The 26487-nt window shown below is 40.5% G+C and overlaps 1 long non-coding RNA gene across 1 annotated transcript in view; it reads left to right on the top strand.

Annotated features, from left to right (window-relative positions):
- The first annotated feature begins 373 nt into the window (after positions 1-373).
- LOC122869324 overlaps positions 374-26487 on the top strand; it is a 40640-nt gene continuing 14526 nt past the window's right edge. Inside the window, exons 1-2 of the long non-coding RNA XR_006376298.1 lie at positions 374-469; positions 555-1095. This is a non-coding gene — a long non-coding RNA (uncharacterized LOC122869324). The remainder of the gene's footprint in view (positions 470-554; positions 1096-26487) is intronic.

Here is a 26487-nt window from a genome sequence, read left to right as displayed (position 1 = left end):
TGTAGCAGTGCAGGAAGACACCTGAAGTTCCTATGTACTCCTGACATGTGTTTTTTGTAGTTCATTGATTATATTTCAAATCAGAATCAGTCAGTAGTTGCCAGCAAGTTAAGTGATATCACCACAAATTTAAAAACAAAGAAAAATAATTGGATCAAAAATCTAAGTGTTTAAATTTCCTAGCAGCTTTAACATTTCAGCATTTAAGGGTTAAAAATCAATCATCATATATATTTGTCTATCAGTACTACAGGCTAACTGAATTACATAACAGACATGTCTACTCTGCCAAAAATTTCACAGAATCTGCAGGTGTTATGAGTCACGGAGGTTCTGGACCCAAATGCACGACTACGATTATCAGAACTACGAAGAGACACTTGGTGCGTAGAGGGAAACAAGAGCTGGTGCCTTAGGCAGGCTGGCGAGTGACTGGCGGAGCCGGTGCTGGTTGGAGACAGGTTGATCGGTGAGATGAGCCTGGACACAGGAATCTGATGATTAGTTAGGGTTTCACAAAACATACAAGAAAGGTTTTCTTTCGTTGAGTACAGGTAGATGCCGAGCTTCAATACCGCATAGACTGACGATCTGGCGAAGACTGGAGAGAAGAGCCGGGTATATATACTGCCAGGTGTTGGTGGATGGAGATCAGGTGAGTAACAGCAGGAGTGTTGCAGGTGTGTCAGTTCTTGATTGGAGGTTTCCTTGGGAGGCCGCGCTTCGCCACCCACACACACACACACACACACACACAGAGGGAGAACCAATAGGGGACAAACAGACAAACGCTAGGAATGGTAAGCTGCACCATGGCAGCAGGTTGCAATGTAAAACAAGGCAGGACACAATGTTCTAAAATATGAACCATAATGATATGGATTCATATAATTACCATGGTGATGGCAGCGCATGCAAATGCGACAGCCAGTAGCTAGCTCCTTCAAAAGTCGCAACATTTTAGTTTTTTTGTTATTTTTGTCGCCTTTATCGCTGAAACATCTTACAGAGACCTGGCTGCATCACAACATGCCGGATTAAGCTATCGCACTCGATGGGCGGACCATGTTCCGTGGCGACAGAACGCAAGAGAAGGTAAGGCGGACGCTGTGTTTACATCAAAGATGTTTGATGCTCAAATGTAGTCGAAATTGAAAGACAATGTTTCCCAGATGTCCAGGGTTTTTTTTACGTTATGATGCCGACCACATTATCAACATTATCTTGTTGCTGCTTTCCCCCAGACACAAATTCAAAAAAGTGCACTGAATTATTAGCCTACTTTTTGGGTAGTCTATAGGTATAGCTTGTAAATAACTGTAGCCTATATACTGTTTAATTTATTGTTATTGTATTTTAAATTTAAGCATTTGTACATATGTTTTAAGTGTGTGTAGCATGAAGGGGCTACAACTTACATTTCATTGTGCAACCCTGTGTTGTAAAATGACAAATAAATTAGCTTGATTTCTTGATATTCACTATAGGGAGGAGAGAGACAATTAAAGGCTTTTCACATTGCACATTCTTAGCCCCTTTTCACACACACACAATGTTAATCCAGGGTTAACCTAAGCCCAGGGCTATACGATTCACACTGCATTTCTACCAGCCCTGGTTTAAATGTCTGTTGGAACACGTGACTAATGTTTACATTCTGACTCATGTCCTACTCTTTAACTGCAAGCAGAGACGTTAAAATGTCACCATTAGCAGGGCTTTATATGAGAGCGGTGCCGAAACATCAAAAAGAGAGAGAACAGCGGAGAAAGGAAAAACTGAAAAGACGATCAATGTTTTATTTATATTTGTTTTACCTTTTCCAGCAGTGACAAACAAAGGAAATATTGCTCCGAACCGACAGATTTGGTCACTACGAAAACGTGATCGGTGGTGGGACTGCATTGTCAAAATATTTACGGATGCGTAATGGATCAAACACTTGATGTCAAAAACAGCAATTTATTTTCTTGTCACACTTTATTTTACGGTACACTACTAAGACGTAATAACTACTTTGTATCAAATTAGATAAACTAGAAGTAATATTTATTGGACAGTAAACTGACACATTTCTACCCTAATTAGACACCATACACCTAAATTATGCTGTAATTACAAACCACATATAATGCCGTAGTAGACCCAAAATATACTGTAATGAGACACTATGATACTAAATTTTACCATAATTACAAACCAAGTAGGATATCCTAATATACAATTAGACACCATTTTACAAGATCATAGTCTAATTAAATCAAATATAATATCATATCAGATCCAAAATATGCTACATTGAAACACTATTCTACCCTTACTACCAAATTATGATATAAAAGACATCACATTTAATGTTGCCAACATGGGCCGATGATAGCTTAATTAGACAACACAGGCATAGCCTTTATAATAGTCAGACAAAACACAGGCCTTTTATTTAACATACTTTCATTTTCTTACAGGGTCAGTTGTTGCTCATTAGAAGAAAACTGTACGTAAACTAAAGTCAAACCACATTGGGTCACATCTGGTCGCTACTTCACACGTCCCTCTTAGCCTGGATGTTCTCAGGAGTCCCGTGGAATTTGTAGGTAGTAATGGGAGAGAGAGCAAGAGAGAGAGAGAGAGAGAGAGAGAGAGAGAGAGAGAAGCACAATGCAAATTCCACATATAATTTAAAACAATAATAATGCAATGGTAGTGATAATATTAATAAAATAATAATAATTATAAGACTAATATTAATAATTGAAGTAGTGGTTGTCAAGCAGGAACATGGGGGCAGTAGAAGGCCCACAATCATAGATCCAGACTCTACAGCTCCGGAGGCAGAAATACCTGCTGAAAGCGACAGGAGGAGGGAGGAGAGAGACGAGAAAGCACAAAACTATGGGAGAGAGACGATGTCGAGTTACTAACATGCATTAATGGGATAAGAATATGTACAAATGGAGAGAGAGCAGAAGAAGAGAGGTGCATCATGGGAAGTCTTCCGGCAGGCTAGGCCTAGAGCAGCATAACTAAGGGATAGTTCAGGACTTACCTGAGCCAGCCCTAACTATAAGCTTTGTCAAAGAGGAACGTCATAAGCCTACTCTTAAATGTAGAGATGGTGTCTGTCTCCAGTACCGAAACTGGGACCTGAATCCACAGGAGAGGAGCTTAACAGCTGAAAGCTCTGGCTCCCATTGTACTTTTGGTGACTAAGAACTACAAGTTACCCTGCATTTTGGGAGTTTTTTATTGTGATAATAAAGGTACTATGAGCTCTTGAAGATACGATGGTGCCTGCCCATTAAAGGCTTTGCAGGTGAGGAGATGGGTTTTAAATTCTCTTCTGGATTTTACAGCTAATATTTGAAAAATATGATCTCTTTTCCTAGTTCGTGTCAGTACACATGCCGCAGTATTCTGGATCAACTGTAGAGTCTTAAGACACCTATTCGGGCAGCCTGATAATAAGGAATTGCAATAATCCAGCCTAGAAGTAACAAATGCATGGACTAGTTTTTCTGCATCATTTTGAGACTAGATGTGCCTAACATTTGCAAAGTTACGTAGGTGAAAAAAGGCAGTCCTTAAAGTTTGTTTCAAATGGGAGTTAACAGACTATCCTGATCAAAGATAACTCCAAAGTTCCTTAGGGTGGTGTTGGAGGCCAGGGCGATGCCATGTAGAGTAACTATATCTTTAGATAACGTCTCTCAGAGGTGTTTGGGACCAAGTACATTAACTTGCAGGTTATACAGGTTTTTATGTCCTTAAGGCATGCTTGAAGTTTAGCTAACTGATTAGTTTAATCTGGCTTGATCAATAGATATAATTGGGTATCTTCCGCATAACAATGAAGGTTTAGGGAGTGTTTCCTAATAATATTGCCTAAAGGAAGCATATATATATAAAGGTGAATGGAACTGATCCAAGCACAGAAACTTGCGGAATTCTGTGACTAATTTGGCATGCATGGAGTATTCATCGTTAACATGTACAAACTGATTGATATGATAGGATTCAAACCAGCTTATTGTGATTCCTTTAATGCCAATTAAATATTCCAACCTCTGTAATAGGATGTGATGGTCAATGGTGTCGAACAGAGACAAGTCCATTGTCTGATGCAATTAGAATGTCATTTGTAATTTTCACCAGTGCTGTCTGTGCTATGATGCACTCTAAATTCTGACTGAAAATCCTCAAATAAACTATTGTTATATAGAAAGTCACACAGCTGATTGGTGATTGCTTTCTCAAGGATCTTAAGAGAGAAAGGGAACATTAGACATAGGTCTATAGTTGGCAAAAACCCCTGGATCAAGAGTGGAATTTTTAAGAAGAGGTTTAATTACAGCTTCTTTAAAAATGGACTGTGGTACATAGCCTGTTAACAAAGACAGATTGATCATATCTAGTAACAAAGTGCTAACTAAGGGTAAAACTTCTTTAAGCAGCCTAGTTGGGATGGGGTCTAAGAGACAGGTTGATGGCTTAGATGAAGAAATCGTTGAAGTTAGTTGGTGCAGGTAGATGGAGAAAAGTAGTTTAAATACAGTGGTGTGAAAAAGTGTTTCCCCCTTCCTGATTTCTTTTTTTTTTTGCATGTTTGTCACACTTAAATGTTTCAGATCATCAAACAAATTTAAATATTAGTCAAAGATAACACGAGTAAACACAAAATGCAGTTTTTAAATGAAAGTTGTTATTATTAAGGGAAAACAAAATCCAAACCTACTGTCACAGCCTGTCATGTCCTCACCAGCCCATAATCACCCACACCTGTTCCTAATTACACTCTTGCCCTTAATCAGCCCCAATCACACCCAGGATAAATTCACTCCACTCTCCACACTCAGTGTCCAACCTCGTTTGTGGATAGGACTCCATGCACCATACCGTTCCTGTGTCTTTCCAGTTCCCTGTGTGTTCTCCAGTCCTCCGTGTCATCGCCAGTCCTCAGTGCCTTCTCCATTCCTCCTTGGTCTCTCCGGTCTCCTGTGGCTTCCCTCCGGTAACTTCCCCAGATTCACTCTACCTATCTCCACACTCTCCACTGCTGGCTGTCATCATCAATAAAGACATTCCCTTCCATCTCGGTGTCCTCTGCCTGTTAGTGTGTGACACCTACATGGCCCTGTGTGAAAAAGTGATTGCCCCCTAAACCTAATAACTGGTTGGGCCCCCCTTAGCAGCAACAACTGCAATCAAGCATTTGCAATAACTTGCATTGAGTCTTTTAAAGCGCTGTGGAGGAATTTTGGACCATTCATCTTGCAGAATTGTTGTAATTCAGCCACATTGGAGGGTGTTCGAGCATGAACTGCCTTTTTAAGGTCATGCCACAGCATCTCAATAGGATTGAGGTCACCCAAGTTCCCTTCAGCTTGAGGTCATGAACAGGTGGCCGGACATTCTCCTTCAGGAGTTTTTGGCAGCAGAATTCAAGGTTCCATTTTTCACAGCAAGTCTTCCAGGTCCTAAAGCAGCAAGACAGCCCCAGACCATCACACTACCACCACCATATTTTACTGTTGGTATGATGTTCTTTTTCTGAAATGCGGTGTTACTTTTACGCCAGATGTAATGGGACACACACCTTCCAAAAAGTTTAGCTTTTGTCTCGTCAGTCCACAGAGTATTTTCCCAAAAGTCTTGATGATCCCCAAGACTTTTGGGGAAAATACTCTGTATATTCAGAATATTCAAGTAGTTCCAGTTTATTAGGTACACCAAGCTAAAACTGATGCAGCCCAATACAACAGCCCTGCAATAAATTCTTCATGATGGTTATAATGTTTTTTGTGATTTGTACAACGCCTTGTTCATATGTTTTTACTCTTTATCTTGAAAATGGCTGTTGGGCTGAAACGGTAGATAAAAAAAGATTCATACATGATGGAGCAGGAGAATTCTAAACATTTTTCAAAACAATTTTTACTCTACAGTATTACCTGTGTTTTACTTCAGTACAAATTTTGGTGTATTGCATCTCCTTTTTAAAATAACAATGCAAGCAATTCTTGGCACAATCTGGGACATTTACCACCATAGTATTTTATGGCTGGAGTGCACTGGAACCAGAATAAACCAAGATTGGACCACTAATAATTTTCAGCCACATACTGCATAAGGTATGTTACACCTGGTTGTGTAACTAGGTCATGATTTCTGGAGAGAAACATTGCTGTTGAGTTTTCCGCCAGTGGCAGTAACGTTACCAGCAGCCTGCTGAGAGTGAACCTGATGAAGCAGCTGTGTGTACTGAAGTAACCGCAGCAGCTGTCAGTCTCACACAGTCCTGGCTTCGTTATCCCGTCCTGAACTCCATCATGTCAACGGGAACATAATCCTCCTGTCTAAAATGAGTGCCAAACGTGACCGCGGTTTCCTGTTACAGATGCAGTAGTGAAGTCCTGTCTCTTCACCTGCAACACGCACCAGATCTAGCTAGTTAACAATCTTTTTCTGTTAGGAAATGGTGGACTCGAGGCTGAGTTTGTGCAATCTGCACAAACACAATAATTCGCCATGATTTAAAATGGTGAAATCAAATGTAAAACTACCGAAAGCAGACCGACTCACTAGATCAGCTGCTCAGACCCACTACCACCTACTACTGCACACTGAACAGAGGCAGTCAACATGGCTCCAGCTCCAGCTAATTTGCATTGTTTTACCTCGTTTTACTAGCGCAAGGCCCAAAGTGTGACGGAAAGCCTAAATGGAGAGGCTAAAAGAAGAAGCTAAATGACTAAGCAAATCGAATAGCTAATAGGATAAGGAAAAGCCGCTCAGTGGCGCATGAAGCCAAAAAAGTATAAAATGAACCTGATCTTCCAATAGCTTCTGCATTGTGCGGCCCCAGAGGTGCAAGCACCCTAGCGTTTCATTTAACCCCGCCTACCTAGGCAGGCTTGAGCCGGCTAACTTCCGGTTTAGCCCTCTGCTAACTTGAATGGGGATAAAATGATTTAATCATGCGGTTCTTCCAGACTGATAACAAATGTTATCAGACCGAATGGATCTAATTCAGATAGTGAAATGAGTCATTTTGTGGGGGTTGAGACGCTCAAAAAAAATTACCCACCATTTTACAGCAGTCTATAGGGAAAAGTCTTGTGGTGCCAGTGTGCATCACGTGATGGACCTGGAAGTTGTAATTCCACGGTTTGGCCACTATGTCAAATTGGCTTCAAAGCCTAGCACACTTCCTGGGGGCTTGGGAAAAGTAGCAGGGAAATGGACATGGAAATGAAGAAGTAAATAGATGATAAAGCAGGATATGCTTTTTGCTACCTTGTGATTGACAAGTCGCTACCATGGCGACCTGTCAATCAGGATAGAGGTGATGCGTATCTATTGCACTGTGTACATTTAACTATTTCATCTAAATATTATTTATATAGCACCAATTCATAACAGAAGTTATCTCATTGCATTTTTCCTAAAGAGCAGGTATAGACCATACTCTTTATAATATTATTTATAGAGACCCAACAACCGTGAACTTGTTTTTGAGTGCTGTCATCGTTTTCGTCTAAGAACTTGGAACCTTTCACAGTGTTTTCAGTTCATGAAAGTTGATTATAACATTTTGGTCCCCAAAAAATGTCTTGTTCAGCGTTCTAAAAGACACTCTGGGAGTCGGCTGTTAATTTTTTCCAGTATTACATTTTGTTTTAAGCCTGTATTTTAGCTAACTAAAATTAGCATCCCAATCAATATCACAGTCAACGTGAATTACGGATGCACCTTGCTAACCTAGGTAGTGCTAGCATTAGCTGATAACTTTGTGTTTGCTATGTTCCCCAGCTCCACTCCCTCGTCCAAATATGGTCACTTCCGGTCAGTGATTGCAAAAAACCAAGACGGCAACGGCCAAAATGTTAATCTCGAGGCTTCAAAAACGGTAGTCCACAAACCAATGGGTGATGTCATGGTGACTATGTCCACTTCTTTTATACAGTCTATGATTAGTACACAGGTTAAATAAACATGTGGTATTTTAACAAATGTAGTCATTGAGTGATGGATGCGAGGATGCTGGGCTGCTTCACCTCATCGTTTGCCTGTGAACAAGCAAAAAATGTGTATTGATTTATGACTCTATAGTAGAAAAAAATTGTTAATTGAGGAGTATAATGTAAGACTCATGCTAGGCTAATTGTAATAGTAAATTGAAATCTGTGTGAGTCATGCACAAACTTAACTCTGCCTGTTCTCCTTCTCCCAGGGTGTTCGGGCAAAAGAATTCCCGGGGGCTTGCACACCGACTAGTAGTTCTGGGAGGGTAACAACAAGTGGCAAGTGATTAGAGAGGAGTTTACACACCCAAATATAAACCTAATAAATATCACAAATAATGAATAAATACAGTACAACCCACTTCCCGCTTGTTGTTACCCTCCCAGAACTATTAATAGGTGTGCGACTATTATAAAGGCTATGTCCGATATAATATGACATTAAATTCGTCTAATTGCAGCCTGTGTTATCTAATTAAGCTATTATCAGGTCCATGTTGGCAGCATTAAATGTGGTGTCTTATATAGCAGAATTTGGTAGTAAGGGTAGAATAGCGTCTAACTGTTGCCTATTTTGGATCTGATATGGTATTGTATTTGAGTTAATTAGACAATGATCATGTAAAATAGTGTCTAATTGTGTATTAGGATCTCCTATTTGGTTTCTAATAAGAGTATCATTGGGTATAATAGTGTCTAAGTATAGTATATTTTGGGTCTAATATGGTATTAGGGTATAACTGATTGTTTACTGTCTAATAAAGAACATATTTCTAGTTTTGGTCTAATTAAATACAAAGTATGGCTTATTACGTCTTATTAGTGTACCATAAAATAAAGTGTGACCAATTTTCTCATCAATAATCTAGAATAATCTATAGAGAAGAGATACGAGTCTTCGCCACCAATGCTGAATATAGAATTGTACAGCTGTTTGGTGTGGGCGTGTCCACTGTCTGCAACTTTGTACACCAGGTACATTTACATTTTTGTCATTTAGCAGATGTTCTTATCCAGAGCGGCTTACAGAAAATGTGCATATGAAGTAGCATGAACATGCTGTACGAGGCACAACCAATCCACATATGATCATGCATCATTAAAACAGTGCTGAAGTAACCTAGTGCAGGGTATATCCCACATGATTCAGCTCTTAAGTGCTACAAGTCATGATCGATAGGACTGCGACATGATGAACAACATAGAACAAAGAGAGCACGCTTAGGAAGGAGACATAATTATTATTAATTACATTATTTTAGAGTAGCCAAAGACTATCTTGTCTTTGTACTATCAAGTCTAAGCTTGCTGCTTTCGCTTCCTCTACAGTGGAATATGTAATTGCCCAGATAAATATGTAATTGCCCAGATAACTAGTGGATGAGCAGCAAGCTGTGAGAGGGAGCAAAACTACCGGCTAATTCCCACTTATATACACATCCGAAAATTAAGCATTGTAAACCAGCAGTGGTGGAGGAAGTATTCAGATCCTTTACTTAAGTAAAAGTACAAATACCACACTGTAAAAGTCCTGCATTGAAAATGTCCCCTAGAACTGATTTTTAGGGACATTTACTAAACTCTAAAATAATGTACAGTTATTAAGTTATATGATCAAATAAACACTATTTGCATCACAAAGACTTGTTTTGTTTGAAAAAAAAATAAGTGAGAACAACAAATAAAAATAAAAATGTTTATGAACAAGGGCACTTTTGGTCCAAGCTCTGTTAATTTCTCTAATGATTATTTTCATTATGGATTCATCTGGTGATTATTTTCTAGATTGTTTGGTTTTTTTCCATCCATCCATCCATCCATCCATCTTCTTCCGCTTATCCGGGGCCGGGTCGCGGGGGCAGCAGTCTAAGCAGAGACTCCCAGACTTCCTTCGCCCCAGACACTTCCTCCAGCTCCTCCGGGGGGATCCCGAGGCGTTCCCAGGCCAGCCGAGAGACATAGTCCCTCCAGCGTGTCCTGGGTCTTCCCGGGCCGCCTCCGGTGGGACATGCCCAGAACACCTCCCGAGGGAGGCGTCCAGGAGGCATCCGGATCAGATGCCCTAGCCACCTCAGCTGGCTCCTCTCGGCGTGGAGGAGCAGCGGCTCTACTCGAGCTCCCCGTGTGACTGAGCTCCTCACCCTATCTCTAAGGGAGCGCCCAGCCACTCGGCGGAGGAAGCCCATTTCAGCCGCTTGTATCCGCGATCTTGTCCTTTCGGTCACTACCCAAAGCTCATGACCATAGGTGAGGGCAGGAGCGTAGATTGACCGATAAATCGAGAGCTTTTGTCTTTCGACTCAGCTCCTTCTTTACCACAACGGTCCGATACAGCGCCCGCATCACTGCAGACGCTGCACCGATCCGCCTGTCAATCTCACGCTCCATCCGTCCCTCACTCGTGAACAAGACCCCGAGATACTTAAACTCCTCCACTTGGGGCAAGGACTCCCCACCCACGCGAAGAGAGCAAACCACCTTTTTCCGGTCAAGAACCATGGCCTCAGATTTGGAAGAGCTGATTCTCATCCCAGCTGCTTCACACTCGGCTGCAAACCGTCCCAGTGCATGCTGCAGGTCCTGGTTTGAAGAAGCCATCAGAACGACATCATCTGCAAACAGCAGAGATGAGATCCTGTGGTTCCCAAACCGGACACCCTCCGGCCCCTGACTGCGCCTAGAAATTCTGTCCATATAAATTATGAACAGAACCGGTGACAAAGGGCAGCCCTGGCGGAGTCCAACATGCACCGGGAACAGGTCTGACTTACTGCCGGCAATGCGAACACAGCTCCTGCTCCGGTTATACAGGGACCGGACAGCCCTTAGCAAAGGGCCCCGGACCCCATACTCCCAGAGCACTCCCCAAAGCGCCCGGGGCACACGGTCGAATGCCTTCTCAAGATCCACAAAGCACATGTGGACTGGTTGGGCAAACTCCCATGAACCCTCGAGCACCCGATGGAGAGTATAGAGCTGGTCCAGTGTTCCACGACCGGGACGAAAACCACTCTGCTCCTCCTGAATCCGAGGTTCGACTATCGGACGAATTGTTTTTTTTTTTTTTAATAATTGTAAAACTTCTGAAAACAATGAGAAATGCCGTCACAATTACCCAGAGCCCAAAGTGACACCTTCACAATGCTTGTTTTGTCCAACCAACAGTCCAAACCTCAAAATTATAAATAAATTAATATTGAAAGGAAAAGCAGAAAATCATCAGATTTGAAGAGTTGGAACTATGATGTTTGTGACTTGAAAGTGGCATGAAAAGAAAAAAAGATAAAGTACCTCAAATTTGTACTAAAGTACAGTACTTGGCTAAATGCATTATTTACTTTCCACCACTCTAGGTAGCTAGTCTATATCCTAGATTTTTATATAATTTCAATCAATGTGAGAATAAATTACCAGAGAAGAGTGGGCAGGGGACAAACCACAATTTTAGATAAGATATTAACAGATGTTATTCTGACATTTTCAATAAAAGGTTTGTGTGGCAATCGTTCAAGTCTTGGACATGTTCTCATGCAGATTTCAACACGAGAAGCAGCTCTAGAGGTGGTCCATGGATTTGAAGTACGGTGGGGCTTCCCACAGTGCTTTGCTGCTGTTGATGGGAGCCACATTCCTATACAAGCATGAAAGTCCTATCGCAGTAACTTTTACAACAGGAAGGGGTCCATTCAATGGTCCTCCAAGGTGTAGTTGATCACCAGTATCGCTTTATGAACTTGAACTTCAAAAACCTGGAGAGCGTCCACGATGCCTGTGTGTTTGGGCAGTCTTGTATCTAGAAGCAAGGTCAGACAAGAAGGCTGTACCCCCCCAAACCCATGTGGGAGGAACCAGTGTGCCCATGGTCATACTAGGTGACAGTGTCTACCCTCTGCTTCCCTGGTTGATGAAGCTTTTCAGTGATAAAGGGCAACTTACAAGAGAGAAGAGTCGTTACAAATCATCAAAGTCAGGTACGGACGGTGGTGGAGAACGCCTTTGGGAGACTAAAGGGGAGGTGGAGGATACTAATGAAGAGAAATGACACCAGCTTGAAGAAGTTTGAGAACATCGTCATCGCCTGCTGTGTGTGCTCCACAACTTGTGTAAGTCATCAGGAGAGCCCTTCAATGATGAACTGCCACTGAGAGAGGATCCAGATCACCCAACCCGTCTCATTCCCAGGTTGTCAAATACCAACGTTTTTTTGTCAAGACACCAACAGTGGCAATATTAGATACTCAGCAACTGCTCTGGCTGTCCATTTACTCCAATATTAACCTGACAGCGGCGCTACAAGACACTGAGCATCCCATTGGAGAACTGAGGACACACCGCCTGGAAGTATTTTCCTCACTGTTAATTCCCATGTTAAGGTTTTCTTTCAATGATATCCTCAACATTTATAAACAAAAAACACGAAAGTGTCCTTTTTTACAGCTGCCAGAAAGGCTGTAGCCTACACACACACCACAACTTTCTCTGCCCTGAATGAGTTATAAGTTGTTGAATTTAAATATTTGTCTTGAATAAACACACTTATTACCTAATCTAGTACATTTGAGAATGACTTCCGGATGGGAGCCGAAACGTCTTGATTCTGAAAACAGTGTCCAGATGACTACGACTGAAACCTTTTCTAAGACTAATCTAGTACAATAATCAAGTGTCTATAAAGAATATACTCAATAACATGGTCCAACATATCCTCATACAACGGTTCGTATAATATGTTGCAAAAAGTAATGCACTAAAATTTCTGTAAAATGCTACGAGCAACAGCAACACGAGCGATCAGTGCGCCTGTGCCTGATACTGCAGTGCAGAACTGAGTATGTCCGTCAGCTGGTGGTATTTAAAGGAAAGACAATTTAAATGACCATTTAAACAGTGATTAGTTAGGAATTAAGCAAAAACAATAGATGACGTTTTGAGATGACGTAACGTGTTGACATGAGATAACCGTTTTGAACTTGCATTTTGCTAGATATTACATGCTTTACCGATCTTTTGCGGTGCTAGCTTGAAGTTATTTCAAAAAGGTTAGTTTGTATCATAGCTAAGCGGTTAGCATTACTGATTAGCATGTTTTTTCGTGTCTGCTTTGAGATGTTAGGTTGATGTAAACTAAGAAATCACTAGTTAAGTAATAAAATGATGTATTGCACCCTGGCTTTCCCCTTAAATTTCCCCATTAGTTTCAAAGTTAGCTTGTGAAAATGACTAGACGTTTGTTGGGATTTACAGTGTTTAAAGGGGGGGTACCCACTTGTGTAGGTGCAATCAATTAATTATGGCTATCAGAGTTATCAAAGATAAATATTAATAACTTTAGTGAATAAAGTCCTCAGGGGCACCACTCTTCTTAAAGATAAATGATTAATTAATTAATTAATTAATTAACCAATTAATTGAGTCTCATAAAATACACTGATCAATTTGGAACTCAGATTAACAATTAAATTAATAACTGTAACCAAAATTACCATTGATAGCGAGTAGGTTGAAGGATATGGAGTTCAACATAGCAGAGGTTGGCAAATTATTCACTCTTGTGCAACATTAAGGAAACCAGCATAATTATACACAAGCATTTATTTAATAGATAAACAAAGCAAAGCACACAATATGACGTGTAACTAAATACTAAACTACAGAACACAGGGTGTGTGTGTGTGTGCGTGTGTAGGTCTGGGTGCGCGCCAAAAGGAATGTATGTTTCTTTGTTCTGCCTCAGTACGTCGCATGCACGAGCATGAACCCACTTGGTCAGAAACAAAGGAACATCTGAAGCGGGAGCTTTAAAGTTACTCTCTGCATGGTGTGGTTGTCTGTAAGTCAAATTAGACGTGTATGTGTGTGATCTGTTTAGTATAATGGTGCCAAGTTAAAAGGAGTTAGTTAGCTGTGTGGAGCATAACATAACTAACATCAACTTAGCATCTTGCTACTGTGAGAATTAATACTTTAAACGAAGGTTGCTTACCTATTATATTAATACCATGTTGGAATGGTGAATGGTGCACCAGCTTAGGTCCCTTTCGCTCATAGAGATATGGATGGATTGATGGGAAAACTGCCTCCCCTAGCTGGAGGAACATAAGACTGGATTGCAACATTGGAAAGCCTCTCCATGGGAGAAACTCTTTGTGCTGGAGATATGAGAGCCCTCCTGGGAAGAGCAGAGGGGGTACGGGTTGCAAAGAAGTTACTTAAGATGGCAGGAATACGATCTGCGGATCCTGATCACAGACCATTCAACACCTTCAGGAACCTACTATGGGATGCTTTAAGATGAGAATATCCAACTGACAGAAACATAGATGGAGTAGGAGATATCAAGATGAACCCTGGAGAAGGAATGCTGGAATATTTGAAGAGAGCAGCCAAACTGTGGGCACAACATACTGGTGCCAGACATGATTCCAGTGAAGCTATACAGGCCCTGTGGAAAATACAGTGTATCAAGGGGCTCCCCGATAAAGTACAAAAGTCTCTGGTGGCCGTGGTAAGTCTCCAGCAGATGTACACCAGACTACCACAAGGCTACCGGGACAGCCCTGGATAGTTCAACGCTGTACTAAAATAACATCATACAGTACGTGGATGTCATTCTCTTGGCTGCGCCTACAGCTGAAGCCTGCCTGACTGCTACACACTCCCTGCTTACACTGCTCGCAGAACAAGAGTACAAAGTCAAGAGAGACAAAGTGCAAGTTTGCAGGCGATTGGTTGTGTTTCTAGGTCGCAAGATCTCTCATGAAGGACACACCCTCACCGCCTCACAGAAGTATCCATCCTGTCACATGGAAAGCCAGCCTGCATGACATGGTGGCGGAGGTAGGAAATCGCAACCTCACTGGCCACTTGTCATGGACTTAACCTGCAGAGGAGACCTTCATCTTCACAAAACAAGCACTGGCACAAGCTGCTACTCTGACATCACCTGACTACACAAAACCTTTCCAACCTTTCCAAACCGTTTCTGAAAAAGCTGGAGTAGTTAATGCTGTGCTTTTCCAGAAAAAGGAGGGAGAAAGAAGAGTGCTAATGTACCACAGCTCCAAACTGGATAATATGGAAACTGGTCAAGCAGGATGTACAAGGTACTTGGCAGCATTGGTAAAAGCAATCACAAAAACAAGTCACATAGTGATGTGCCACGAATTGAAAATGAACACTGATCATGGAGTAGTGGCATTTTTGGGATCAAATGCATTCACCTTCTCCACAGCAAGAAAAACGAAAATTTCAGACATTCTGCTGCAACCACATGTCACATACCACACTGAGGGTGTGAACATGGCAACAGGACTGACCACAGACAATAGCCACGCGCATAACTGTGCGGAAAGAGCTGAGAAAGATTTAAGACTCAGAGCGGATCTGGAAAGAGAAACTCTACAAAAGAGGTGGTCCTGTTTACAGATGGATGCTGCTACAGAGAAGACAGGGGAAATGTGGCCTCCTATGCTGTAGTAAAACAGGATCCACACACAAAGACACATCTCACAATAGACCAAGGTCTCATACCACAACCAGCCTCAGCACAGCTGGCTGAAATAGTGGCCTTAACAAGAGCCCTGGAGTTGTCTGAAGGAAAAATAGTGAACATCTACACAGACTCAGCCTATGGACATGGAGCTGTACATGTGGATGGACCGCAGTGGGTCAGAAGGAACTTCCTGACTACAGCCAACACTCCAGTAAAGCACCAAGCACAGCTAGAAAAACTGGTAAGAGCAGTACTACTGCCTACAGCTGTGGCCAGGATGAAATGCAATGGACACCAGAAACTAGACACCAGCATAGCAGAAGGTTATGCTGCAGACTTAGCAGCCAAGAAGGCGGGAGGGTACACACCAAGACAGATGTCTCTCACCATTGAAAAACTACCAGAACTAACAGAGAAAGACATCATTGACATGCAAGAACAAGCAGGAGCATATGAGCAAAATTAATGACATTGGAAAGGAGCAACAAAGAAGGAAGGCCTGTGGAGAGCTCATGATGGAAGAATAGTGGTTCCAGCCAAACTTTGTCAGCTACTACTCAAACAAGCACATGAACCAGTTCATGAGAACAAGAAGAAAACACAGAAGAACATTGAAAGATGCTGGTGGCATCCCCACATGACAGCCATAGTGGAAAACTATGTGACAGACTGCTACATTTGCCATACCATGCCATAAAGAGTCGAAAGAGAAAGAGATATAGTGGTAAAATGGTTGAAAAATGAGCTAATACTGCGATATGGGGTTCCACGCAGTGTATGCGCAGATAGCGGCTCACATTTCAGTAACAAACAGCTGGGGGAGGTGGAAAAAGCACTGGAAATAACACATAGATTTGGAGCAGTGTATCATCTTGCGTCACAAGGTTTGGTGGAAAGAACCAACCAGATTCTGAAAAGAATAATGGCTAAAATCTGTTTTGGGACAAAGCTCAGTTGGGTGGATGCGTTGTCTTTGGCACTTATGTCCATGAGAACCTCCCCAGGGGCCAAGGTCACATTTGAGACCCCATGAGTTGCTGACAGGTAGGCCAATGCCAGGGCCACCCAGGGAGGGAGGTCATATGCCCCCTCTGGATGTCTGGCAGATTGACTATTACGAATACATGACTGCATTGACTAGCTTGACCAGAGTTTTGTATAAACAGGTACAGCTGGCCGAACCCGAAGCAACCATCACCGAGACTCCAGCAGTACAGGTAGGGGATTGGGTACGAGTGAAAGTTCACAAGCGAAAGTGGACTGATCCTTATGAAGTGGTTGTGTGTACCTCCCACACAGTCCAGGTAAAAGGAAAAGCTGGAGCAATTTGGCACCACTTGACACATTGTGTACCAGCCCCACCACCCTCACGCACATTAGCGGAGGTTAGAACTGAATTGGCTGAACACGAGTAAGGGCTCTAAAAGATAAAACTAAGAACCAGACCCAAAAAGTTGAGAAGCCCTAACTGTCATGGCTGACCCTAGGGGTCGACTGTGGCACCCTTTTCGCCAACCAGGCCTGTGTGGCCTAAGAGGAACAATTAGGACCGACTTCTCTTATGGCCTGGCAGAATAGGATGGCTTTAGATATACTTTTGGCAGAAAAGGGCGGAGTCTGCAAAATGTTTGGGGACATCTGCTGTACATTCATTCCCAATAATACTGCCCTTGATGGAAGCATCACCAAGGCTCTAGCTGGCCTTACTTCTCTGTCTGAAGAGTTGGCTGAAAATTCAGGCATCAACGATCCGTTTAGTAAGAGAAAGACCCTCCGCCTTATCAAATGCCCCTGTTAGGTGAAGATTTGGAGTCAGATGAGGAAGAAGAGTTACAGGAGGTACAGGTAGATGGGGAAGGGGGTTGTAGTGTGTAGTTGCACCATTTTGATTAAGTTTACACCTTAAAAGGTGTAAAAGGAGGGATTTGTGAGAATTAATAATTTAAACGAAGGTTGCTTGCCTATTATATTAATACCATGTTGAAACTTTTGTACACACATACACACACGCAGGGCATGAGGTTTAACAATTCAAAGTGTTGTCCTGCAGACTTGCTGACAGCAGGGAAAAGTTGATTAGCTGTTGCATAACAGACTTCCATTTATACAAAGAAACAGGGATATCAGAAAGAACATCATGTACTGAGGAGAGTATGTATTGTAATGGCTATGAGAGGAGAAGTATCAGTTGTGGGGAACGAAGCAGAGACTTTAGCAACTTACAAACAGAGGAAGTGTAGGATTCCTCCACCAGGGTGCTGTATCTCCACATGAAGGGTGGAATCGTGTGTCAAGAGGCTGGGACCAGCCTGTGCACCAACGAAGGGAGACCTCTGTAGAAACCTATGAGATAGTTGCACATTCTCATTTAAAACTCTGTGTAATGTTAAGAAGAGCACTCTTTCCTAGGATGTTGACTACAGATTAACAGCTTGCTGACTGGGGTTTTCTTAATAGAAAAGATCCTTGTACAAGATATGTTTTGATCCTCCAATGTTTTAATAAATGCCAAATTAAGGAATAGCTTCTCTCCATACTTTTCTTTTGCAAATATACAAACGCGCTGACACTACCGAATTAACCAACAGATAAACACGTCACAACAAAACCTTAATGAAAACACATCAGTAACATCACATGTTAAACAGTCCTTTGCTTAGCTATATAGACTGTTACTCTATGCAATGCCCAGTTGTTACGTAAGAGAGGTGGCTTTGGTGCTGTTCTTAGCTGGCGGTCAGTCTGTGAGCCAAGCTGGGAAGAATTGTGCTTCCATTGTGGAAGTGTCTTTTGCTGTACAGTGTCCGCTTGTAGAGATTGGAGAAGGCCAGTCGCTCCATCTGTGGTTGTCCTTAACCGCTTGGCGTTAACTTGCTTCGTGCTCCTGTTAACATGTGACGTTAGCTGGCAGGCTTTGTGTGTGGGCTTCAGCTGTCTGCACTAAACTTTGTTTCAGAGATCTAAGAGGCCTTCGCAGCGCTTTGGTAGATCAGGAGACTTCGGTTCTGCTGCATGTTTCTACTCTGAGCAGATTACATGGAACAAGCCAGGAGGAGAGAGTTCAGGTGGGTGTCTGCTGGTGAGCAGGCAGGCTGTCCATCACAGTGAAAGATTCCAGGAGAAAGAGAGACAGAACAAAGCATCACTGACCTTTTTATTGACCTAGTGACATCCGGGTCACAGGTCAGACTGGCCAATGCTGCGTTCAATGGCTTTCAGGCTTGTGGGACAAAAGAGAATACAGTTAACAATCACCCAAATGAATGAATTAATCTGTGGCGTCCCAACACAATGTTACATAATACATTCTGTATCTGCTTGTTCCAACGCTTCATTGAAGCTATATCAAACTCATATTGAGTGAAATATTTAAACCCAAGACGACTTTTTTATGGCTGCACAGGTAGCATTAGGCTAACTACATCAAATGGAAAAGTCCAGATGTCTTAAGCATAATTTTATACACATTCTCATGTAATTTAGCCTGATATATTTGGTATCTTTGACATTCTGTGGGTTTGAACAAAGCTTATCTGCATTTGATTCTGCATGAGGAAGCTTAGGGTGCAAGTTTAATCGGGCTGCTCCTCTACCAGTTGTTACCTGTAAGTGTTAGATAGAAGCTTTCAATTACATAGAGAGAGTGGGCCCTTTTTCAAATATGTCTTGTGCAAGTTTCTCTTGTTAGGTTTGTTATGTGTTATGTTTCAGGTTGAAGATGGCTCAGAGAGGTTAGTCTTACAGTTACTAATCTAAAAGCATTAGGCTAGTGTGTATGAGAAATATGGTGTGATATGCAAAATCCACACTTACCCTGAACACTGTCTTTTTTATTACTGATTTATTGCTGACTAGTTTTTTCTTTCAACAACAGAGAACAGAGATTCATGAGGAGCAGAGGGAAACTTTGAAATCCTTTTTTATGGAGGGAATGACACATGTTGGTTCAACCTTAATATCAAGAGCTGCAACAGCTACTGGTTTGGAAACCTGTGTTATAGTGCAGCACTAAAGTATACCTTAAATCTAACAATCAACATGTCAAATAAATACATAATTTTGCTGTACTGATTACAAAATGGAAGAGATGGAAGTTATTTTGATAAAATTCAGTTTAATTGGTGTACCATTTAATTTTTTTTTTCTCTCTTTCAGAACTGGATTTGAAACTACAAAAGGTCCTTTAATGCTTTTTCTCACAATATTTTCACCTGCGACAACACAGTTTTCACAGAGATTGCCTAACCCTGTTATGAGTTGTTTCAGTGTATGTTGGATTTTTAAATGTAGGTTTTGTCTGTTTTGTGTATAATCCATTATTTACTATTTCTGTGGTCCATCTTGTTTACCTAAATATTGTGTGAAGTTGTCCAAGCTTGAGGCTTTGGGTGTGGAAATGGCCATTTTGTCATCGGACTGCCAAAAGTCCATCTTAGAGGTGTATGAACTGAGCATCAAAGGAGCCACTGACTTCTTAACACATACTTAGTAAACAACTTTGTGATGTTGGTTATATGAAAATCGGATGGAATAATAGTGCAAAGATACATAATACAGTTTTATGAAATTAATAATTGTTCTCTGTTGTTACATTTGCAGCCAATTCCTCAGCCGCAACACCCAGTACCAAATATCAAGTTGATGTACTGTTTAAAAAAGTGCAGGATCTATGCATCTTGATGACATAATATGCCTCCATGAATCAGTGGCATCATTATTAAATTAATAAATTTCTTATCTAATGTGCTAATTAACCATAAGATAATGACGCCTTAACAAAATGACATGTTTATGGCCTGAACATGGGCTATCAACAGGAGAGGAAATTCAGAATTGTCAAACTGTGTAAAATTGTGTAACGTGTGCTGGACGGCTCCGTTACCAGTCCCCTGGTGAATCAAAGCATGACCATAAAAGTTGCTGGACTGCCCAATGGCCTTACCCTCGAGAAGCCATCCTTTTCATGGAAGGGCCCAATTAAAAGCTATTTTGAAAGATGCTGAGTGGATTTAATTTGAAATCAGTAAGTGATATTAACAGTGGCAGTTTGTTTCTGCATGCCATTTGGCTCTATGCAAAGTGGGAAAAATCAGGTAACTAAAAAATAACCCAGGCCTACATGTGAGTACTTGTACAGTGCTGGGCCATTGCAAACATCCAGAACAGCTTTACTGCATTTTGTTATAGATTCTGTCTTTAACACTTTTGACACACACAGAGAGAAGCTCACTTGTTTGAAAATGACAAATTATATCAAAGTGACATTAAAGCTTTTATATACTTGGTTTTCTGATAATTTTACACTTTAAATTGGCTTTTGGGATATAAATGCCAATAATGCAACTGTATCTATTTCTGATCAACCATTTACTATAACCACTGACAGTATAAATACTGACAAATTATGTTACAAATTTGTAATTAAGTTTCAAAATTTGTATTAAAAAAAGTTGTTATTGTGTTTTGCTTTTTGCACTTTAGGTGCACAGTAGATGGAACAAAAGTCCTCAGAAACAGCCACTAATGTAGCCGTCGCGATGACTGCAGATGAAGGTATCTATCCAAATTGTGGTATTCCATATAAAATTAAAGAGGCCCCGGCTCCCACTGTCTCAGATCTTGCTGACACTGTATCAGAAGGTAGTAATTAATTATTTTATTTTTATTGTACAATAATCTCTGAAGGTGACTCACTTTTTCACTAAAAAAGAAAAAACAAACAAAAAGCTTCTTTTTATATATTGGGCCTTCAAAGTGCTCTATGAAACTACACCTGAGATGGCTTGTGTCCATGAAATGAGAACATTTAAAATTAGTTGTAGAGCTAAAACAAACAGCATTGGAAAGGTCTCGACCTTGGGAGCAACATATGTCAGTATGACGATTCTTCATGCTTTGAATTACTGACCTTTGAACCTTGACCTCAGTGTATGTTTGAAGGCTTATAATTAAGCAACAAAATGTACTATAGTCATGGGACCAACTGATAGAGCTCTTGACTTCAGCTATCATGTCAGCATAGTCTGTATGGTAATATGGTTCAAATTAATTTCCACCCATTTAACAATTAGATATTTAAAATCTGATTACACAAGTGTATTTACCATCCCCTTAAACTCCCCAATGTACTCTCAATTCATTATTAAAACTTCTAAAAGTATCTAAAAACTCCAATTCCCTGCAGCTGATATAAATCAGCACCAGAGTTGTAGTTCTTCTGGTTAGAGTCTTAAAAAGATATATCTACTAAATATATCAAATATATAGTACAGCCGAACTAGTAATTACACTTCATCTAGATGATCTATGTTATAAAAAAGTCAAAATGTTGGTTTATTTCAGATATTTTAGCCAAGAGAGAAGTCGAACATCCTGTGGTTTACAGCTTCCGCATGACGTCAACGACCAACACAGAAAGCAATCAATGGGAAGAGACAAAAAAGTTGGTCATCTTCTTCAGGTCTGGACAAGGGAACAATTCATCCCAGAAACGCCTATGTAAAAACCTATGTGGCACACATGTCTGGCCGATAATGACTGTAAAATCATTGTATAGTAAGTCATTTATTAAGTAATTTACTCTTATTAATTTCTCAAGTGTGCTGTGATAATGGCAGAAAACTTGGCTATAACTCAGTGTGGGAAAGCTGTATTGTAGAGTCAATACACCTATATGTTTCTTTTCATTTTTAGAAACTGAAATTGAGTAGCAGTAAACTTCATTTGCACATGGAAAATAATTTTACAAATGTGTCCATTTTTATAAAAAAACATGGTAATAATATGGTTAGTGTTAATTGTAAGGTTATTCATAACACCAAAGCTGGCTATACCTTGAGTACTACAAGGCTTTAGAAATCACTGAGACAACAACTTCTACAAAAACAGTGTTTATTGTCCAAAAAGAGCAAGTTTAAACCAAATTTTTTTTGGTTTAGATTGACAGGACCGTTCACAGCTCAAGAAAAATATGGACTGTGTTGCGGTTAGACTAAATCAACTGATCATGTTGCTGAAATGATACATGTTGGTAAAACATTACAGTGGCATGATGTAGCTTTCTTTCCAGCTGTTTGAGACGTTGGATGAGAGCAGCCTTTGCACCAGGCTGCTCTGTGTCTTTGATGGCAGAGCACAGAAAGGCATGCTGCTGATGGAGGTGGTCAGTTACAGTTCTCATTTTCTGGTAAAGCATGAGCTTCTCCTCAGCTCACAATATAGCCTTCATATGAAAGGCATCAATCCCTCACCTTTTCAGACTCCTCGAAACTTCATCTTCTTAAATCTGGAAGTGGACAAAAGTACAGCACAAGTCTGGTGCTGTATTTGATCTGTGATTAAAGCAAAGTCGTAGAATATCACATTAACACTGACACTGAGCATATTCCTACTATATCGTCCTAAACAGTGCAGCTCTGAAACAACTTAAGACAAATACCAGGTGGGAAAAATGTTAGATTCAAGATTGTTTTGAGGCATTTCTACTTTATTTAAGCAGTGCAGTGGATAGACAGGAAAATGGAGGCTAAATGGAGAGTGAATGATGTGTGATACAGGTCCTGATGTCTCTATGAATTACCTGGCATAGCAATAATGTGAAATGCTGGTGTGGCCAAGGAGATGTGTGTGGTATGCCCTCCCCTGATTTCTGACTGAACAGAGTATGACATAACTTTGATTGTCAAAGTCTTTTATCAAAACAATAATTCAGTTTAAAAAGGAGTTTAAAAATGTACTCACATGTGATGCAACAACACAGACAATGCCATAGACAACTAGCAGGCATATCCTCACATCTTCAGAGAAGCTCATCAGTGACATACAGGGGAGAGGCTAATCTATGTCAACACAAAAATGTGAATGATGAAACACTTTATACTAAAGAAAAGTCAACAAGAATTATCCAGACAATCTCCAGCATTAAATTCAATTTTCATTCTATACTTAAATACTCATTAAAGTAATTGAAAATGATCAAAACGTTTTTCATTTTTTGTTAATATTAGTGAAGATTACAGAATGGTGGTAAACTTGACACATTGTAATATTTTGGAATCTCCCATACACATTCCATGAGGTTCATATTTGATGATTGAAAATGTATGGCTTATGTTAGGGTCATGCTATTCTAAGCATTTTATGAGTAGGGACAATCAAATAGGGGAGTTATCATTCTGGAAAACTGGGCCAATAGTCATAGATGTCACTACTGTGTCATAAACTTGCCATTCTCTTTGGCTGTGTTGACAAACATCAGTGGCATGTCATAACGACAAGAGGCTCCAAACACTCCTACAGCATCAAGCTTCTTTTCTTGCTTTTGTGACTTGAGCATATTGTCAGCCTTGAAGTTACCACAGCCTTACATTTTTAAGAAAATGTAGATAATTATGAGAAGAATAATGGTCTGGAGTTAAATCTAACATTTCATGGATTCAGTTTTCTCAGTCCTAATAAAGTATTCTGCAACTATAACCTGGTGAGGCTTGGAGCAGCCAGGATGTGATAGCAGGTATTCCTGTACATCCTTTTCAGCAACAAACATGCAGGTTCCATGTAACACCTCAACCACACTTGTCCCTGAGCTTTGCTTCCTCACAAGACCAGTTGGTGTCCAGTGTCACTATCTTATCTTCATCCACTTGGGAAACAAACATTTAGAGTAATCCTGGTTTTGTATCTGGTGCTACACAAAAAGAGTTTAGGTCAGCAACAACCAGGGAAATAAGTAATGTAAATGTTGAAAGATACACAAGGTTCCACATTCATAGTGATACAACCTTCATAAATGCAGAGCAATAGGTGGATACACTTATAGTAGGGGGTGTATGCGGTACGTGTATTCATTGCATTCAATTCAATTCACTTTTATTTATATAGCGCCAATTCATAACAGAAGTTATCTCATTGCACTTTTCCTATAGAGCAGGTGTAGACCATACTCTTTATAATATTAATTACAGAGACCCAACAAATCCCACCATGAGCAAGCATTTGGCAACAGCAGCAAGGAAAAACTTCCTTTAAGAGGGCAGAAACCCTGGACATAACCAGACTCAATGGTGGGCGGCCATCCACCGCTGCCGTGTTAGGTTTTGAGAGAGAGAGAGAAAGAGAGAGACACACTCACATTTTGGCAGTGACGATGCAGAGCCATCCTGACAAATACAAAAGGGGAATAAAATAAAAACATAACCAAAGACTAATATAGAGACTACCATATAAAAACAGGCAAAATGACTTGAGTGTGTCACCTATAACCTAATGTTTATTGGAATCAGCAAACAGGCACAGGAAATAATTATAAAAAATACATCACAAATTTGATGAATTCCTTATAGGAATTAATTGCTCCACATTTAATACCATTTCATTAACCTGTAAAGAAAATTAAATGTATTAAGATTTTTTCAATGTAAAATGACCTTCATGTCCTTCATGTACACAGGCCTCATGACATTCAAGTTCTAGGTATAACCCCAGGGAGGATGGCTCATAGCAGGCATTCTGTAAGAACGATTGCTAGCTCTAACAGAGTTTTTAAAACAACAAACTCAAGAAGACACAAACAGTTAATGCTACGTAATGCTAAAACAAAGAGATAAATGCTTTAGAAATTACAAGCTTGTAGAACTGTTTTGCTCTCCCACAAACACAACACAATAATACCTTCTCAAATTCTTCATTGCAGGTGCACAAATCCTGTGCTTTGAATCACAAATTAAGAAACTCATACATTCACATTTTTGCTACAGTTGCTGCAGTGAATATGGTGCAAAACACATTAACACACCCGTATAAAAAAATGTGAAGTCATGGACAAAATTTGCACATCAGCAAATCAGTATGTGAATTCATGCAATGGGCGTTGCACACCTGTAGAATATTTTCTCACAAATATTTTTCTAGTACAAACACAAGTCAATATCTACAACTGCTTGAATCTCTTGTTAAGAGTCTCAAATGCTGTGTTTCTGCTCACAAATGACAACTTCTGCGTTCTCTCAGTTTTGGACCACATCTCAGGTCAATATTTTTTTTGTCCAGTACTTTGACACCACCCTTATTACATTTACTGCACACACAGTTGATATTTCACCACAACATCAACCCCTGTTAAGGCTGTAACACAATAAGACAACAATCAAATCCTGTTTCATTGTTTGCCACACACTGGAAAACTGCCTTCTCAGGATGGTTTCATTTGGTGACAACACAACACATTCTGGCACAACCCCTGCACTAGCTGTCATGTTGTCTCAGCTCAGGTATGATGCAGGAGAAAATAGCAAAGAAAGCAGCACCAGGCTGCACTTTAGCTCAGTCTCAAGGTCAATTGATGTGGGGTGTTGGGGAGTCCCTGATTTTATAGAGCTCAGAATAAAACCCTGATCACTGTGGGTTTTCTATCTGCTTCTACTCCCTCTCCCCATGATGGAATGACCACTCGTTTTTCACAGAAAGACGCTTTTTATGGAGCTGCAGCCTGCTGACGGGCAGCAAGCGTGTGTTCAGCAGACTTTAATTGTCTGTCAGTTTCAATAAAAGAGCAGGTGAAATACACAACTGTAAAAGAGCTGCAGGCTGGAGCCCAGTGCATCCTGGGAGATGGAAATTAAGGAAACACCAGGCTGATAGTGATGAGATCAGACAAAGAGCCTTTCACCTTAAAATTTAAATTACTGGATGCATTTCAGTTTGGAAATGACTCTACATGAAACCAATCAATCAGGTTTTTCAATAAAAGGTGACTTTACATACAGCTGGCGATGTCATTCTCATAACTTCCAGATCATATAATACATTTGTCAAAAATGTCCTTTTAAATAGGTTCAAACCTAATGAAATCTTCCACCTTAATAAATGAAACATTTTAAATTAACTGGTGATTATGACTTTAATGTGCATAAAACATGATCTTAAACAGTCATGCAAAATATGAAATATTGATTAATGTAACAATCTGACTCAATA

Source organism: Siniperca chuatsi, linkage group LG21 (genome assembly GCF_020085105.1).
Source record: "Siniperca chuatsi isolate FFG_IHB_CAS linkage group LG21, ASM2008510v1, whole genome shotgun sequence".
Taxonomy (NCBI): Eukaryota; Metazoa; Chordata; class Actinopteri; order Centrarchiformes; family Sinipercidae; genus Siniperca; species Siniperca chuatsi.
This window is presented reverse-complemented; position numbering and strand designations above follow the sequence as displayed.